General features: G+C 37.2%; 1 protein-coding gene across 4 annotated transcripts in view; it reads right to left on the minus strand.

Moving 5' to 3' along the window:
* The window catches only part of LOC142380694 (leucine-rich repeat-containing protein 4C-like), a 55,258-nt gene that overhangs the window by 7,887 nt on the left and 29,863 nt on the right, over positions 1-17,508 (minus strand). For 2 of the 4 annotated variants that reach the window (XM_075466608.1, XM_075466602.1), the window contains exon 2: positions 16,054-16,159. The exons of the other annotated variants lie outside the window; for them this stretch is intronic. The gene's annotated coding sequence lies outside the window, so the exon portion shown is untranslated. The remainder of the gene's footprint in view (positions 1-16,053; positions 16,160-17,508) is intronic. 4 annotated transcript variants of the gene reach the window in all.

Here is a 17,508-nt window from a genome sequence, read left to right on the forward strand (position 1 = left end):
TTGCACACGTTTGTTGCATGTCTTCTTTTTAACCTTGTTTGTGCTGATGTTGTAACCTCATGGGCCATCTGGGTCTTTGAAGACCTGGCTGCAGACAGCATGCTTCAGAGATGTAGATTGATGCCAAGTCTGTTGTATCAGTGTTTGAAGTTACGATTACCCTGATAAATATATTAGCATTTGTAATGTATATACACCTAAAACAATACATCACATTATTGTATTTTGAAGGACGGGGAGGCCAATTTACTATCTTTCTTCCAGGAAAAAACTCCGAGGATATATGTTACATTCTGCTTAAAGCCTATTTGTTCCTACAGAAAACATAAATTGTCAAAATTGACAATGACATATATTGTTTATCAAATTTCTCATTCTGTCTTTCTTTGACTTTTCTTTTCGAAAACCATACTTAACGAGGTGTCAGTATTTAACAACAACAACAAAAAACTAAAGCTGTGTTGAAACAATTAGCTGATTTTTTATTTATTTATTTTTTTGTCAAATGGGGTGTCTATCTATCAGATTTGACTTTAGCCTGGTGGGTTATTGTTTCAGACATTTTCAAAAGGCAAGAATGCTAAATATTCTCTTGTGCCGGTTTCTCAAAAGTCTCATGATTGTGGACTAAGATATTTTTGGACTGTTAATCACATCGGGCACTGAAAAATTTGAATGGGCAATGCTTTCTGAAATTTTACAGTCATCAGCCTATGAATCAGGAAAACAACAGCTTGATGGATACTGAAACTAATAGATAGCAGCCCTAAAATTAATCAAGTCTTTTTGCAGATCAGATGCACATTAAATGCATTTTACTGTTTCATCTTAGTAAATGTGTTTCTTACATTTAGACAGTTGCCAGCCGGAGCTGTGACCCAGTGTCAGAGACAGACTGTTTTTCTTTTCATACTTTCAGAAGATTATCATTTTAAAGAAAACACAATAATTATTTTTCAAAAGGATAAAACAGAAGCAGTAGAAAGTTTTTGCGTCCCATCACATTTTCAACACAAAGGCTGTAACACTGTAACCCTACAGTTGGAGGCTGCTGACTTATCAGAGGTGCACTTTTCCTTTTAACTGAAGTGGGAATTATGTTTTTTTTTAATTGCAAACCTGACATGATTTTGAACCTCATCGTGTAACTTGTTTGGGTCAACTGTTGAAGCAACAATGCTTTTATAGATAGAACTGTTCACGTCGTGCATAATCAGTAATTGCTTAAAATCAATGTTTTGGCTTTTATCTGTCCCTGAAAAGAATTTTATGCCACTACTGCAATATACTGCAATCTAGATAACAAAAAATGAATGATGCAAATCACATTTTGGGGATTTTCTTTTGTAGAAATCCTGTGTATGTAATGCTGGGCTCCTTTTCTTTACTAAGTGGGATGTCCTGAAAAAGGATAGAGATATTAAACCAAAGGTAAATAAGATTTATACAAGTGTCTGAAGCAAAAAAAAAAAATCACTTGTAATAGATGCAAGGTTTCTTTATCCTTATTGCATAAGAGATACAACCTGTGAGGCAATCTGTAACATCTTTTTGAGAGACGACGTAGAGTCACTGATTCAGCTGTACATTTAAAATAAAAAAGGCACTATAGTGGGTTACGCTATGTATTTTCTCTAATCTCGATAGAGATTAAATGCAACATGAATGAATGGCTCATGAAAAGGGGGAAAGGCTCTATATAGTCATGGAGTGCAGGATGCTCTGAGGACTGCAGAGACAATCTAGACTTATTATCACTGAATGCTTTCACATATGCCTCGTTGATTTGTTTTTATCCTGCAGTTGCCTTGGTTTTTTTCAGCCTGTGTATTTCTGTGCACTAGGGGAAACACAGAATACACTGTTTGTTCCTGCTAATTTATTAACAAATTATTACCATTACTCTGTTCCAGTTAGAGTAGGTCTTGGATCATTTGTCTCCTCAGTACAGATCACTGAAATGGGCAATAATCCTTCGCTCATCATCAAGATGTGATACAGTTGACATTCTGCCCTTAGCCTAACCTCTGCTTCCCCTTAAGGGGTGGCAGGGGTTAAGCAAAGTCTGTCCTTCCGGATGACACATTGATTTTATTGAAGATCATCACAAACTTAGGCGACCTGGCTCATTTTCTCCAGTTCTTGATTAAATAAATTCAATTAAAAGAAGGGCTGAATTGAGACCAATCAAATTGCCATCTGGAATTATGGTCAGACAGACAATCATAGTGAGGACTAAAACCTATAGACACATTTCAATTTACCATCAGGCAGTATGCTGTTATATTATTTCTGAAAACAGAGCAAAAGTCTTTGTTTTTAATCATTGTCTTTTTTTCTGATGAGAAATACAATACAATTATCAGCTGACCAGCCACTTTGCCCTATGGACTAATGATTGCTAGGTAGGAGCCCTAGGATATGTGAACCCCATTATTATATTATGATTTTTCTTTGTCATTATAAAATGACTATGGAATTGCCATAAGGTTTTGTGATTTAGAACAGGAAAACCACAGATGTAAAGGTTGTGAAGTTCTGTAATATAACTGGATAATAGATCTCCCTTTCAATGAGACCACCTGATCAAATCAAATTTCCTTAAACGAAACAAGGGTTTTCAAAGCATCAAAACACTTTAACACATCAAAAGGATCACATTAAAAGGTTTAGGTGGGATAAATGACAAGCTTAAAAGCCCCAATGCTCATTAACTTGTACTGCACAACACTGCAAAGCTGAACTTCAGTCCAGCAGTACTTATTTGTATATTAAAGAGACCAACTTTAAACAACGTTTAAAAACACATTTTTCATATGCTTTGCATTGATGCAAAACCTCCTTTCACGTCTAAAATGTTCAGTTTTAGCTCATACGTCTTTAGGGTCACCCTCCCCAAATGCACCACCTCTTTCTGAGTGACATGTTTCAGGGAACTCAGAACCTGTGTTTTCTGTAAACTCCCTTTGGTGTGATAACACTTGCATTGTGCCTTTTGTTACTGTGTAAGGCATTATCAGATAGTAGGACATAGAGTTCCTGTGAGCTATTTATTGTGCTTTGATTTAAGGTAAGTAAAAAGAAGATTACACTCTTCTAATACAGGTGGATGTAGAGCAAGTGGGTATAGAGACACCTTTAAAGTGATAATTCAATTCCTATTCATGTATTACCTTATGCTGCCTCCATTATGATAATTGCATGGGCTAAATAATCTGCAGGGACCTCCATGTTCAAATGCACTCTGCCAAGGCACTGTCTGGTCTCTGCAAAGGGATTAAGACAGCGTGCCCTGGGTGGCAGACTGGCTGAATGCGAGGGCGCTCTTAGTATTCGTGTCACTTGTCTTGCCCACCAATCTGCTCCCATGACTGTGCTCCTAAAAAGAGATCTGCAGGATTGGCCAACTGTAAATGGAAGGGCATGGCAGCAGAGTTGAGGCTGATTGAAGTAAATAAAAACATGGCACAGTGCAGTATGTTAGCATGACTCAGCCAGTAGTGGTAATCTTGGTAATTGGCTGCACACATACCGTGTAGACACTGTAGAACAATTTGGTCTTGGTGAACGGAAAACTTTTTAAACACATTTCCACCTGATGTGGTGTACAAAGGTAAGTAACAGTGTCGGGCCCTTTTCATACAAAGATCATGCTTAAATTATATAAACAAGAACCCTGATTATTCCACCTTTGCTTTAATCACTGACTAAACTAAGTCTAAGACAGTATTGCTCCGAATCAGTGTTTGCAGCAAGTACAGATTAGTACATACAGCATGAGGCATTGGTTGAATAAACTGTGCACCGTAAACTGCCTTTTTAAAATTTTTTTTTACAGTAGTCAGACTAACTGTATCACTGCTTGAAGTTACATGCACAATATTTCAATTTGACTTGAAAAATATATGATTAAATATTCACATAAAAGGTTCCACATCTCAGTGATGACCTCATTATATTGCATGCTTCACCAATATAACTTTGCTCTTTGCAAATGTGTAAATAACATAGTGAATGTGGTTTCTTTCAGCTTCAAAAGCTCAAAAGTGGAAATTATGTTTTAATGACTATAAATTTAAAAGTTTAATGCTCAGGGATAGAAACTACTTGAGACTGCAATTTGCCAGAATCTTTGAGATTTCTGCCTTACTGTGGTGTGTCACTGGTATAATTGTAATCTCTGGTAATGCCTCAAAAAAGCCAAAATGCTGGTGTCCATTGTTAGTATTGAGGACAAAAATAGTGTTGCATTAAAAATTACACAATAGGAATGTAGCTTCAATGGCCAGACTTGGCAGGTTTCCACTCCCTCCAAAATGCAGAGAGCTTGAAGGGATTAGTTCACTGAAGTGTCCTCTGTTCAGTCACAGCTATTTGCCAATGAATTCTGGCCATTCTAGTTTGCAAATTGACTGAAAAGAGGAAGTTGCAGGCAGTCCTTTCTGGAGCTTTTGTGTTCAAACGGGAGCTGACAAAATACTGACAACAAATGACACTGTACGTGATGCAGTCATTTGTTCTTTTGTTTAAAATTGTTGCCCACCAGAGAGCAACTGTCTCTCATTGGAAATCCGTTCTCTGGATTCTGCCCCATCTATTGTTATGTGAGAAGTCATTCACACGTCTCTAATAAGTGCAATGTTGAGACCATTATGTAGTCACACATCACTATGTTGAGGCACAGTGGGTATGAGGATTGGTGTCTATAGTCTCACAAGAGTTAACTTATGAAAAAATTATTACAGTACACGTGTAAATATAAATAATATTCAGGTCCAACACAGTCGAATCAGTCCCAGCTTGGAAGGTATATATGAAAAAGTCCTTATGATGGCTGACGAAGATGAACACTCAAAAACTTTCTCCCTGTTAAAAAAGTTCTATATAGCATCTAATAGGCTATGCTTGTGAAGAGAAGCTACCAGAGGAGGTAATAGTTTAAATATGCTTTCACATCTTCAGGAGCACAAACCATCCCTTTTTGCCCAATTTATGGTCACGCTTTCTTGAAATGAATGTTTGCTAACAGTTTGTATGTTTATGCATTCGGCAGACGCTTTTATCCAAAGAAACTTACACTGGTAGGGTAAGGGGGTCTTGCCTAAGGACCCCTACTGGAGGTAGTACCTTGCATTCAGAGGATTTGACCTCAGGTCAGCTACATGAAAGGTGGCAGTACCCAGTCCCCTGTCCAGCATGTCCAACATTGGTGAAATGAATAATTTACTACAAGCTTGCTATGGAGGCAAATAACATGGCTAATTAATTAAGCTAACATCAGCTAATTACCATCCTGAAGTTATTTCTTAGAGAGACTTTTCTGTAAAAAATGAGTGCTTTCACTTTGGTGGTGTAATAAAATTTAGTTGGTATCACTTCTATACTGCCATTTCCATCTGTTCAAAATCACATTATTTAGAAACAGCCTGCTGGCTCTCTGGTGAGTGTCTGTGTGTGGGTGTATGAGTGAAAGACAGAAGTAAACACATGATTAAACACAATCATTCACCGTCTCTCTTCTTATGTATGTGTGCATCAACATTGCAATAACAGAATCTATATAAGAACTTTATTTTGATTTGTTTTTAAAGTTTTTCTTTGTTTTCCAGCAATACATAATAACAAGTAGAAATAGCTCTAATCTAAAACCTTTATCAAATCCATACATTTAAATATGCTCGGCAAGATTTGTAGCAGAACATGATATTGAACATAGTATGCATTTAATTCAATCAAAAAATTAAGAAAAACAAAATGTGACGACCCCTCCGCTTCACTAGTTGTCCCCGTTCTCTTTATTGTTTCTTTACTTCTGCAGAGAGTAAGGCGGAGTGCTCGTCAGACTGATTGAGCCACACCTGGGGCTTGTGCTTTAAAAGCTCCTCTCCTGCCAGTTACGATCCCCCCCCCCCCCTTGACTTGTGATTGACTTGCAGGATGGCTGCTGTTTTGTTGTTTTTTGATCGCTTACACATTCACACACTCAGGCATGCATACACGACTGACAACTGACTTCCACGTTTCTTTAGTTTAGATTATTTTGTTAGATAAAAGTTGTTTTGAAATTTGGAAACTTTCGTCTGTCTCCCATTTTTGTTACAGCCTTAGAGTCGGGCTGTGACAAATATCAAAGCAATGAAGTTCAAGCCTTGTTTCTCATATACCTCTTAAGACACTTCACTGTAGCTGGAGGAAAATTCTTTCTTATGTTTGCCTGCTGGCTTGATCAGGTTTTAATAAGAAAAAGCAGAAAATTGCTAACAAATAATACAAAGCTTTATTACAGGCAGAAAAAATAACGAAACGGTAAAAACAAACAGAAATAAAGTGCCCCACTCATCTTTCCTTAGCTGACACACTGCTCGTGACTCAAAGCATAAATATGTAAAGTTGAACAGAACTTCTTCAAAATTTAAAAAGAGGATGTTGCTGCTCTAATTCAGCAGTGATGAATTCGTTTTGTGCTGAGACTTCTTGTTGGGCTTAGATCTATCTCTATGCAGTCTGAGGCCAGACTCCAGCACTCATAATCATGTTTGGAGGCTTACAAAATGCCCAAGATGAAAGCTACAAGGCAACATAGCTCCTGTATAGTTAATGGATTTCACCGAATGAATTGGCCTCTACAGTATAGTCTAAAAAGCACTCTGCATGCAATCATCCATGCCTCCTTGAGGAGCATACTGTGTGCACCTGTGAGACTATGTGTAGGCTGTTTCTGCATAATTACAGAATTAAATATTGCAGTGAAAATCTAAAATGTAGAAAGAAACATTCTTAAGTTTTCTGTAACTTCTAACACACACGGTATTGCATGATATATTGGAATTGTTCTGTATTTGTGATAGATAGACAAACACAAACACCTTTTTATACAATGTCTAAAAGTAGGTAAAGAAATTAGATAAATCCAATGAGACCAAAATGTTCTACATGATCACATGTTCACTCAGGAAAATATTATGTTTTTGTGAGAGGAAACTTATCTGAGTCTTTACTTTTGCTATCTTGTGTGACCCTCTGTGCAAGTGCAATTGCAGCTACTGTACAGATTTCTGTTGATCAGTCCTCCACATGAGCTTGGAGGAATGTCAACCCTTTCCTCTGTACATAACAACTTAAGATCTGGAATATTACTGGGTTTCCACACACAAACTGCTCACTTCCAATTCTTCCACTAACATTTCTATTAGACTTACATGAGGACTTTTGACTTGGCCATTCCAAAAGGCCAGCTTTCCTGGTCCACAAGCAACAAAACTAACTCAAATAATTCATCATTGTTGTTCTAATAACTTTCTGGATTATTCACATGATTTTTGAAAAGCTAAAGATGGGTAACAATGTTTTTTTTCTGGACAGTCATACACACTATCCTTCGTTCAGTGTTCCCTTGGCTCATGAGCTTGGACAGAAGCCAGTTTGAGAAAGGTCGTTAATTACTTTAAAGTTTTTCTCTGAGCTTATATGACTATTTCCATTTTTACATTTAAAAGCAGACAGTTTTAATCAGATGATTAAATCATTTCCCTTTGCCAGTAGTAGTGTGTTTATATACACATTTATTATAGTGCTCTGGGGTTTCAATGTATTCATGACTGGTCCAGAAACTAAGGTAGCTTTAAGGTGACAAGCCTGTAACTACAACATGAAGGGATGGCATTACACTGTATCCTACAGGCTTTTTGGACAACAGCTTCTCTTGGTAATTTAAAGTGATTGCATAAAGCTTAATAAGGCTTCTTATTCAGTGACTTAATTTCTTCAGAACTGAAGAAGGTAAAACATCTTAAAGAACCATGAGGTGAATTCCAATTGCCCTCAATTAAACAACTTAGGATGACTTTTTCAGCTAGTTTATTATATCACCCCATGGCAGTCAGAGATGCTTAGCAGTCAGATCACATTAATTTGTCTTGTCTCTTTTTGTCAATCAATTGCTGCTGTCAGTTTCATAGCCTCTATGTGAGATGGCAAACATGTGTTTCTGCATAGAGAAAAAGTGAGATGGGCCATTTTTGTTGCCCCAGTTGTGCCATCCTCTTTGAAAACGATCATGTACACCAAAAAGGCTGCATATACCTTTTTATTGCCGTGTGATCTTTGTTGGTCAACCACTGCTAGAAAGGGTTATTAACAGTGATTGAGAATTTCTGCTATTTGTTCACAGTTTGTCCTAGTGTGGATTAGTAAAGTCCAAGCTCTTTAAATATGGTTTTGTTACCACCAGAGGAATGTTTAAGCAGGTATAGGAGATGGATGGATGGATGTCTTTATTAACTTTTAGGATTTGATTTCTGTTATGAGGTGGTAGATTACATTAATGCAGAATAATAGAAATATATATAGCCGAATTATAAACACTCAAGCACCATGCACCTAAATATGACTACATTTAGCTGCGTAATGAACACATACATGTAAGGTATGGTAGCATTTAATCCTGCATTAGCTACAAATACAAATAGACACACATAAATACACTAGTAGGGCTAGTTGCTGGACGATAAATTGGCCAAGAAATTATTGCGATAATCGATAATATTGAATTTTTCGCGACTTTCAAACAATTTAATGACAATGGGATAAAAAATGCAATAAAAATGCGAATACACCCTTTTAAATATCAATAAATGTGATTTTATTAAAATAACAATGAAGAATTTATTTCAAAGTTGCTTGTAAACAAACATGGGGCATTTCACACACACACCCATGCACGCACACACACACACACACACACACACACACAAACAGAGTAAACAATAAGAACACCTACCCACCTTTCCCCAGCTCTGAAAACTGCAACGGGTGGTTATGGTTTAGGTGCATGATCATGTTGGTTGTCTGAAACGGCGCGAATATGTTACCGGGGCAACGACCTTTTTTTTTTTTTTCAGGGAGGCCTGCACTGAAAATTAAAAAATGCTCTAACGTTCAACAATCATTGCGCTGAGTGAAACCGCCCATCATTCGGTTAGGTAGGGAAAGGGCGGGAGTCTATTTTTTAAATAGACTTATCGTGGCCAGAAAAGTGATCGTGCTTGGAAAAAGTTATCGGACGATTTATTGACTTATTGGATATCGTGACAGGCCTATACACTAGTCACCTGGATAACTTGGCTAAGGATTAAGGTAAGATAAATCTGTCTTTCCTAAACTACCTAATTTACTTGATTGTAGTGATAACAATTTAATACTTCTATTGATCCCTCTCTTTTCGCCCTGCACCTTCCAGGAAGGTTAGGGTATCAGGTCATCTTCTACAGAGAGGTGGCAGCAAGTTTGTGGGGAATTGATGACTTGATCAAGGGCAACAAAAAAAAACAACATTATGAGCTGTTAACTGTGTGGTTACACCAGAAGGGCCATCTTTAATATCCTCTACTTATCTTCAAAAGAAATTTGAAACATTAGACAAGCTGTTACTTTTTTTTATTTTACGTGAACATTAGGAACACACTGTGAAGTTGTTCTACTTTGAAGGCAGTCTTTTCAACTAGTCCTCAATATAGAACAAAAGAACAATGGGTACTTCTCAAATATTTTTCATTAAGTACATGCCTGCCATGTGCCTGGTTGTCTCATATGGGTACTTGACACCCCTAGGTACTAATTACTACCACAAAACTACAAAAGTAGATCCTGAACAATGTTTCTTGTTGTATATATATATGCTATCTACATGCCAAAATTGTAGGACACCATATTCCTTTTACAAACTCCTTTTTCGATCCCACTGCAACAATTTACATGTTGGAATGAAATTCCCTTTGACCAGATTACTATAATTATCTACCTCCTGATGAAGGGTGAGAAGAGGATTAAGGTCTGTTTAAAAATAACCCCCATCAAATATATCTGGATTCGACAAATGAAAGCAGAGGAGCAGACGTTTTCTCAGTGGAGTCATTTTGCAGTCAACAATTTTCTAAAAGCTACATCGACACTGTAAACCAAATATGTCAGAAACATCCATATCTACTAAGAGAATAACAAATGAGCACCATGAGCCACATAATTGTTCTGCTGGTGCAAGGTCATTAGGTAGGCTTGGAATTTTCTGTATTGTTGCACCCTGATGATCATTTCATCTTGTTTTGAAGGTTAAGTGTTGATGCATTCTATCATCCACTCAAAAGATTAACTGTGGTTTTGCTACATAAGGGACTGGGTTAGTTTTCCCATTGCTAATAGCTGATTGATTATGTGTAGCTAGTGATGACAGCACACAGTCTGTAGGCCATATTTTTTCTGTCATTATTTGCTCAAGCTCAGACGTCTTAGCTGGCATGCTGATAAGCTGTGGTTTTGTGTTTGTGTCACCCCCAGAAATGTCTTTCTACTGTTAATTTATCTATGTTTGTCCTATCTATTTTGTTTGCTGTTCTAATGATTTTTCCATTTTAAAACAATTGGAAATTGGATTACAATTCACAAAAAATGCAAATATATTCTATTTTACTACAGTTGCATAGATAGATCGGCCAATTGGGTGCTTGAGGAGGATTCCCAGGGTGCCATTTAACAATTTAGCTGGTGTTCTGGCCATAAAATAAATGGCTGTTTTGACTACCATTACACAATTATTCTGCAGGACATGTGCACGTTTCACTTTTTACACTTGAGACTGCACAGCCTTAGGACTGCAGTGAATCAGTTTTAAAGCAATTCCTTCCTCCCAAATTGTCGGTAGGGACCATACTGTCCAGCTCCAGGAAATTGTTTTTGTTCATCCCTTGACATTGTGATAAAAAGTGTTTGATATAGGAGAAAATGGACTTCATAAAAACACAAGGAGACATCCAGAAAGTTTAGATATAAAACACAAAAGTAGTTGGAGGGTGATGCAGTCAAATGTAGGAAGCTAGCAGACAGTTTTCAAGAGGAAACAAGAACAGGACTGGTTAAAAAAAAAAAAAAAAAAAAAAAGAATGTCACATCACCAGTCACACAATTTACTTAATGTGAAGAATAATAAAGAAAAATTAAGTTATCTGCATGGATAGGGAAATAACCCCATAAATGCTTTTGTGTCCTTTAACCAGCAAATAATCCAGCCCTTGTACGGACTGATGATGACCTCCAAATTGGTCACGATTTGACTGCTGAGAGGACATATGTGAATAACTGTTCAGAGGCTTCTAATATTTACATTGTAAATTTAGCCAAATCAATTTGGTGTATTTGACATATATTAATCCAATGTTCTGCATTGCACTTTAGATCTACTAATAAATAGTAGGTTAAAGTCCTTTTTTGGAAAGCAGATTTAAAACAAGTGCTGTAGGTAAGGCAGTAAGGCAGCACAAATAACAAAAGAAAAACAGTTAGAATAAATAAAGCATTGAAAAAGGAACTCTCAGAATTAAAAGCTATGGAATATAGAAGTGTTTTAAGACAAGACTTAAAAACAGGAAGTGTCGAAGCCTACCGATCAAAAACTTCCATCAAGTGAGAACTCAAGTTTTCAGCCTAAAAACTCAAATTGCACATTAGAAAAGGAAATCTTCATGTCCATTGACAATGACAGAGTAATAAAGTTGCATGAAAAAGGATTGTATAGTAAATTGTAGACTGTTTGAACTCAAGTGATGTAATGTAGGCTTTATTTACTTATTCATAAAAAATGTTAGTTCAAACTAAAGGATAATAAGATCTCAACTGTTGATAATCTTGCCGATTTCCTTCACATCGATTAAGACTGATATTGGGCATGAAACTCCGGCCTTGCTGTGAGGGGAGACATTTAGTGCAGAACTTTTACAATAACTCCAGAAACATCCTTTAGGTCTTCATTTAAATTTCTAAAAGCCTTCACATCAAGTTTGTGACGTATTAAACACTTTTACTGTAAAGTTAACACATGCAAATATCACCACAAGGATTAAGATAAAGATGTGTACATTGGACAGTTATTTTAATTTAATCATTCTGCAGCTGTTAATTGGGGTAAATTAAATGGCCCATGGTCTAAACAGAATTGTCTTTTCACACTTGAACCTGCTCTGGGTTATTTTACATGTTTGTAAATATTTACATTTATTTTTAATCCTGATGAGCCCGAGGCAGCATTGTCCAACCACTGCGATGCTGATTATTCTTCATCTGAAGCTGCTTGTTTTTCTCCCATCGAGTTAAACATGTTACTCACTTGACACCAGGGCCCTCACAATCATGATATTTTTACTTGGTGATTAATTATCATATGTATTCTTGCAGGTATACAAATCATTTACAAATAATTAGTCTTTTGGTTTTTGGCCAGTGTTTAGATAAGGAGTATTAAAGCCTTCGATGCTGTGAATTCAACAAATCACCTCCGTCATCGTATCCGGCTCTCCTTTTTCATTGGATTTCAAATTATGATGTGAATGTTCATCAAAATGCAGTGAGTGGACTACTTCTCGTCAAGTCCATTGTGATAAACAATTGGTTCCACTAAACCATAGCAGAAGGAAACAATGGGAAAGACAATGACGTGTAAATAGAGATAGAAAGAAGTCACTTGTCTTGGTTTTGTCGAGTTGATTTCAAACAGATAAATAGAAATGATTTTGCAAAATGGCCGTTGTCTACGCTTATAATTACTTTCAGATAATAATGTAGCAGGTGTGACAGGCCTACTTATATACAGTTTCCATATTTGGTAGTCGAAATATATAAAGCTTCTATATTCTTATACCAGATAATAATAACATGACAGCCACAGATTTACAGTAACATTACAAGGTGAACTATAGTTCTATTCTAAAAAAAACCTTTTGAGTTAACTTTAAACTCATTTAAATGATTTACCACCTGATTTGTATTATTACAAAACTAAATACATTTTATGACCCAAGTGATTGAGAACAAACTTATTGATGTCTTTCCTAAAATGAATTAACTGAAATATGTTTAGAGACAGTAAATTTTTTAAGACAACGGGAGTCATTTCTTTAATGAATAAGATGCAATAAAAAAAATTCATTAGCCATGGGAGAAATAAACTTAGAAAACTGAATGACTATTTTAAAGTTTATATTACTAATTTGATAGAAAACACATTTAATTTATACATGAAACAGACATGGAGCCGCACTATATTGGATTTTTTGCTCTTTGATTAATTTAAATCCAATATTAACTCCACTTTTGTTTATCTGGCTCTTCTGCTGATAATTGTTCACAAGCTGACTGTTTCTGTCTGCAGTTTAGTGCTGAGCACGTAACGCACAGGTTCTTTTACCGAAAACAGCCACCAGCTGTGATTCCAATCCATTTTCCAGGCCATAAAACCAAGACAATGAGCTAAGGGACAGCAACTCTCTGAGAGTTCACTACTGTCCACAACACCTGTCAAATTACAGCTTTACGAACACACATGGCCACCCATGATGGTATACGTAGCACAGATATATTTTCAATGCTGAATGGCTTTGGTCAGATCCAAAAACAACTTAGATTAGGTGCAAGGAAGGATGTGGGGGGTCATTTTAGGTTATTGAGGGGTCATTTTCAGAAGCAGCTGATGCATTCGTCTATCCCCTTTCCTTCCCTTTTGGTTTTCTATAACTATGTCACCTTACTTCTTGTAATTACTCCAACCATTATGGAGCTGTTGCAACAAATCATCACTCTGTCTGTTGGCCTATTGACTCGCCCCTGTCCCTTTTTGTCCCCTTTTTAGATAATTTCAATTCTTTAAAATGTATTTACTGTTATACTCTCAGTAAAAACATACATCCATTTTTTTTCTCACTTGTATCATTAAGTGCCTTTAAGGACTGGAGTCTGTCTCGTGATTCATCGGGTGAGAATCAACCTGAACATGTTTCCAGTCTGTCACCGTGCTGAGGCATCCAGACAGGGAAAACATTTACACCTACAGGCACTTTAGAGTCCCAGGTCACTTAACTCAGATGTCTTTGGACTGCTGTGGTGGGATGTTTCTAAGTGCCTGCTTGTTACTGCTTCTGTAACACTCATATCCAAGAGCAATATTTGTCCATTTTACTACCATCATGTTTTCAATAAATTGGGTTGCTGCTTACTTTATGAATAGAATTTTTAAATGCAGAACTAATGTAATATGCTTTTTAAACAATGAAAATATCTAAAATGATCAGTCTATTAATCAGTCGATGACAGATTATTGGCAGGAGTTTTAATATTGAGCACATGTGACAGCATTTCTTTGATTTTTATGCTTTTTATATATCGATTAGTTTATGAGGTAAATAATCAGCAGATTAAACTGTAAAGAAAAAGATCTATTGCTATTCAACACAGAGAGATATGAAGTGATAGATTGATACTGCTGATAGACACACCACAACACACTTCACTTGGGTCATAAATGATTAACTCAACATATTCTCTATTCCAGAGCATGAAAACAATTATGCCACCTCAGTCAAAATCTGTGGCATCATACATGCTGTAGGCTGCAAATACCTTGCACCATAGCACTGCAAATACAGTGGCAATAATTTGCAAGGTGTCGCTTTAAGTTTGTACTGTGACACATCAGGGGACACACAACTGCGTGTACACACAAAAGCAGAAATGTGCATAAGCATGCTTTGCATCAGATTTATAGAACTATACATATGTGTTATTCTCTTCTACAAATCTCCAGCAGTGTACATGTAAATTTATAGCCATGTTTATGTTTATGCATTTGGCACTTTTATCCAAAGAAACTTACAGGTAGGGTAAGGGGGTCTTGCCGAAGGACCGCGAAAGGTGTTAATCTTACCACTACACTGCACTATCCAGTCCCCGGCCATGAATGAATGCAGACACTCCTCTAATTTGTTATTTGCATAACAATACTTTGTTTGCTCCACAACTAAATAGACATTACAGTAAAAACTTTTAAATAAATTAGAAAACTGAGACCTTCAACAGAGAAGCAGAGAAGAAGGAAAACTGTATTGTTTGTTGATCTCTGTTCTGGAATCACAAACAAAAACTGCTCACTTAAAAAAGTAACAAGCAATCGGCTCTGTAAGTGCAGAACAAACGACATTTCGGAGGTTAAAAAAAACATGGCATGAGCTCACTCATCGCATCAGGGAAACGGTCGAGAAACAACAACTCTTGTTTTATCTATACCGGATGAACAACCCTATGGAATTGAACTGGAGAGGTCCTCACAACACATGCAGTTACTTAAAGCACCTACAATTACTGTTGATAAAAGTAAATTGTGAAAAAAGACCAGGAGAAACAAATCACGCTGAGCTCTGTTAAGCTGTCTCTTCCGTGTTATACTAAATGACAAGGCCTCCTCCATGTCCACCTCATATCATGGTTTATTTGCTATAGAAGTGTGTTTGCGTGGTCATGAGGCGTGCATATTCCCACCACACGCTCTATCTTTATGAATGGCGAAAGGTGCCTGTTTGTCTGGTCATACTGGAATGTTACCATATGATTAACAAACAAGTTCTGCATAAAGAGGCAGGGTGGATAAACCAAGGCAAGTTTAAAGCAATACTATGTAACGTTTCTACCTTAAAATAACAGTTTGAAAAAAATTGTGCGGCTAGAATGAGTTTTAATATTACGATTGGCCTGTCTCCTATGCCCTTCGGGGGTCTGAGTTGGAAAAACTGCGCTATGTAACTTTGCTGGACCGGCCCGGGAGCTGAGCGGAAGTACTTCGACTTGCTTTCTGGCACACCTACCGCAAAAACAAATAGACCCCTCTCACGCTCCCAGGTATAAGGCTAAGCTAGCGCAACATTGTCAGTACGATCATCATGGCAGAGGCACCGGAGAAACCGAAGAAGACGTTGACTGATGAAGCAAGGAAGAGAAAGAGATTTACGACAGTGTCTTAACCGTACATTACCTCCAAGCCTGTAGGGGGAGCTCCATAATGGGCTTTTTGAGAAGTTACATAGTACTGCTTTAAGCGAGCAAATTCCAGACAAATGTCCCAGAACTGAGGAAAACCTGCAGTTCGATCAGCAATCTTCGGCCACTGTACGTGAACAATTCAAAGACGATTTTCAGACAAGACTTTCAGGTTTATGGACACAACTCCAAATGATTATCTACCTTTCTTTATATTCCGGAGCTGTCGGCCGAGAGGAGATGGTAAGTGAGGAGCTACAGTCAATGAGAGGGCAAGAGATGAAGTCAGGTGATGAAACAAAGGGGGAACCTGGAAAAGGAAAATAATTTGTCAGAGAACAAGGTGAGAAGGCTATTTGGTTAAACATTAGCGAGAACACCTGAGATTTGTTGACATGTCCAGACTCGAGATAAGGGTAGAAGAAAAACTGCCAGTTCTCTTCAACAACCAGGTGAGCAAAACAGATTGAAGTACTGTGCTTGATTCATTTTGTAACAATGAGGAGAAGGAGAGTGGTACGAACGTCAGCTGGAGCTGCTTGATTAAAATCAGACGGAGAAATTGAGATGGTGAAAAATCCTGTCATGTGTGACTCCCTGCCACAGATCACTGGTGTGTGAACCCGCTAGGACTTCAAAACTCACAAGAGAAGCACACCAGATTGTATGAACAGTACAACAGCCTGACCAAACTAAAAACTGATTTGTACAAACCTGTATTACGTTGAAATAGTTTGTCGTGAAATAGTTCAAAAGCAATCTAAGGACAGTTATACCAACTTTTGTTTTCACTTACTATTTAAAACCATAACATCTTTAGGTTAGGTTTACACACATAAACTACTTGGTTTGTTTCAGGCACTGAAGCTACTTTCCTAAGATAGTCGCTTGGCTTAAATTTGTTTATGGACTCTTTATAAAGGGTGGCCTCTGCAAGGATTTGTGATGCCAGGAAGTCCCTGATAAAACAGCATTATTGACTCATTGGGAGTCAGAACGGGTCCCGTTCTTCATTTTGAAGGTGTGTTTTTCTCATATTCTTCCTAATCTGCCCCTAATGCAAAAGTGATCTAATGAGACAAATATAGTTGAGTAATATTCACAAGGGGCCTTTTTTTTTTTACTTTCAACACCTAAAAGGGCATTTTGGTAATAACACTTTGTACTTGGTAATCACCTTTTATTAGATAAAGGATGGTAATATTTCCTGCGCTTCTTTTGAAGCCTTGGAAGAACGCTAAAGCACATATGAATCTGATAAAGGGGAGGGGGTAATATACACATAAAATAAATCATACCGAACCTTTGTATTCATATTTTTACTAGCAGACCTTCAGAGTCAAACACACAAACCTGTGCCTGAGAGTTTCCATACGACGTAGATTTTTGTACTTTGGAAGACGTACATTTGCAGATATCATTTTTCCTATAGAATCTGAGGCTAAGCATTCTGAGCACATATAGAACATTGTCTGTCCCGGTCTATCTCTGCATGTCTGCAGCTCCAGTGCACCTTAATCCTGGAAGCTTTTTCCACTCTCTTTCCTCGAAGCATCTTTCTCTTTCTACTTCATTCTCCTGAGAATCACTATCTGTCTCCTTCTATCCTAGAGCCTTTTTTCTGTCTGCCTCTCATTCTCTACTCTCATCACTAAATAA

The sequence above is a fragment of the Odontesthes bonariensis genome, chromosome 1, assembly GCF_027942865.1.
Source record: "Odontesthes bonariensis isolate fOdoBon6 chromosome 1, fOdoBon6.hap1, whole genome shotgun sequence".
Lineage (NCBI taxonomy): Eukaryota > Metazoa > Chordata > Actinopteri > Atheriniformes > Atherinopsidae > Odontesthes > Odontesthes bonariensis.